This window comes from Mustela putorius, unplaced genomic scaffold (genome assembly GCF_011764305.1).
Source record: "Mustela putorius furo isolate JIRA1106 unplaced genomic scaffold, ASM1176430v1.1 tig00537227_pilon_pilon_pilon, whole genome shotgun sequence".
NCBI lineage: Eukaryota > Metazoa > Chordata > Mammalia > Carnivora > Mustelidae > Mustela > Mustela putorius.
The window spans coordinates 28,747,362-28,749,931 of record NW_025422368.1 but is presented as its reverse complement, the minus strand read 5'-3'; the positions used below and the strand labels follow the sequence as shown (position 1 = coordinate 28,749,931).

The window sequence follows — 2,570 nt, the reverse complement described above, 5'->3', positions numbered from 1 at the left end:
CATATTTATTGGTTTAATTATAACATTGCTAAAGTGAGAAAAAAAAAAATCAACCCAGCAGAAATACATAGAAAACTCTTATAATGTGACTTTTTCATTATGGAAAAGAAAATAGGACACGAGTTTTCAAAAATATTATTATATATACCACTTAAATTGCTTCCAATAGAAATTCAAAAGGATAGAATGGCATGATAGTGAAATAAGAAATGTTAAAGAATAAAATAGAACATGGCCTAATACAATATGCTGTAGGGGAAAATAAAGTGTGTGCAGAAAGACAAAAATAGTAAATATAAGAAATCAGGCCAATAAAAGACAAGACTTACAAGAATAACCTTCTAAGTTTCCACAGAGAGTTTAAGAATGCTCTCTGAAGATGGAAACCAGGAGCCAAATGGTCCAAGATGATTCCAAGGAGAGGCCTGGAGGAAGAAAAAGGGAAGCAATGATTATAAAATTATAGATCTGGAAGGGATTTGAAAGATTAGTCACAGGATGCATGAGTGGCACAGTTGGTTAAACCTCTGACTCTTGACTTTAGCTCAGGTCATGATCTTGCACAGAACAGCCTCTCGGGTCTCTGTTCATGGTTCATAGGATGCATCTTTAATACTCTCCCTTGACTCATTTTTTTCTATCTTGTACCTAGTCCTACTCTACATCCTGCTTTTTTTTTTTTTTTTTGCTTTGAAATTTAGAAACAACTTTTATTTAAGATCTGAAATACAATTCCTAAAGTATCAACTTCTCCAGAAAACCATGTCTACCCAATAATGTGTTACCTCTGTCCTGTTAGAATGTGTGTTCGACTCAAATACAAAAACCATGACACAAAGCACCATCCTTCAACAATTTGAGCAAAGATAGAATGCCTAAGGAAAAACACAGATGGACTTGTAGAGGATGGGCTGCTTCACTTCAAACCCCATTTTTTTAAAAAAAGAGCACAAATGCATGGGTTTTGAGGTACATGCATTAAGTTGAAACTTTGGCACTAGGAATCAGGACATTTTGTCACGTAGTGTTAACACATACTAGAAAATTGTATAGCATCAAAGGGATAGAACCACCAGCATTCAAGCAACATTGTCTGCTAGGCACTAAAATGTTCTGCTGAATGCTTCTTCTTCATCTAATGACTGCGTCACTGGTAGCAACTTTGAAATGAGAAAAAGAGCTTGCACTCTTTTCATCTTCTATTTAAAACAAAACAGAAAACAAACTGAAACACAAGCCCTGTTCTACATTTACAATTTTAAAGAACATAAATTTTACAAGAAAAAGACTAATAATAAAAAGAATGTTTACAGATACAGACTAATAGTGAGTGGTCAGTAGACCCTCACGGGGCTTTGTGGTGGCGAAGCCACTTTGTAATCACTGGCAGTAAACAGAGATGTAGCATTCCTTGGCAGGTATTTTAGGAAATCATGCGAATAGCCCAACAATAATGCAAGGGTCTTCTCATCAAGGGGCCTATATGCCAACATTGCTCCGATTTTTACAAATAATCTCTGTAGGTGTAGGGCTCCCTGAACCTGGGACATTGGCATATCAGGGCAAGCCAAAAGGATTTCTTCATAGTGGGGCCTCCCAAATTTGTGGAGCAGCTGAATGCCCAACATCACATTGAAATATTCTTTTATTCTTGCCACAACTTCATTAACTACATACTCCTTATTACCAACATTTCCCTGCAACTTCTTGCAATTTGCATACTCTTCCAGAATGGCATCTGCATTTTCCTTAGCAGGGAGTTGAAACAGCTGCTTCTAGCCTGGTAACTAAGTCCCAGTCCTGAACGAACCATGATTTTAATTCTTCAGGAATCTTTACTTTAACTTCCATTCTATTCTCTTTCTTTCTTTCCTTCTTTCCTTCCTTCGTTCCTTTCCTTTCCTTCTTTCTTTCTTTTTTGAGAGAGGGAGAGGGAGAAACAGATCCTCCACTGAGTGGGGAGCCCGACACAGGGCTCGATCCCAGGACCTGGAGATCGTGACCTGACCCAAAGGCAGATGCTTAATGACTGAGCCTCCCAGGCTCCCCACTTCCATTCTTTTCTTAAGCGGCTTCTTATTTTCAACAATGGGGTCTGTCCAGGACCCTTTCCTTCTGAGGTGGCTGGGGTGCTTTGCTGGCACTACCACCATCTCCATTTCCAGGAGTCTTCTGCTTATTCTTTCTTGTCTTCCTCAGAGATCCCAGGATGGGGGGTTCTCTGCAGAACAGCACCCACCCCAACTGCCTGGGAGAGCCAGTACCAGGTTCTTCTGCTGTGGACCAGCAGTCTTCTAGTAGGTTGTTTGAAGTTGTCTTCTGCAGATTGTTGTCCATAAGTTTGAGAACCCTACTTTCTGGAACTCATTCAACCCTGTTTTCACTCCAACCAATAATCTTCTTGCTTATTTACCTTCCAAGAACTCCTAGTGTTTTCCCAGATGGAACCTCCTAGATCTCCTGGGATGGTCTGGAAGGATGAAGTGGGAGAGACAACCCAGATTCTGTAATCAGGGATGGTTCTGCAATCAGGATCAGATCTTCTGATCCTTACTATACAGCAAACTTAG

The 2,570-nt window shown here is 39.8% G+C and overlaps 1 pseudogene; it reads right to left on the bottom strand.

Moving 5' to 3' along the window:
* Positions 1 to 1,334: 1,334 nt before the first annotated feature.
* Positions 1,335 to 2,368, bottom strand: LOC101677202 (annotated as a pseudogene).
* Positions 2,369 to 2,570: the final 202 nt, after the last annotated feature.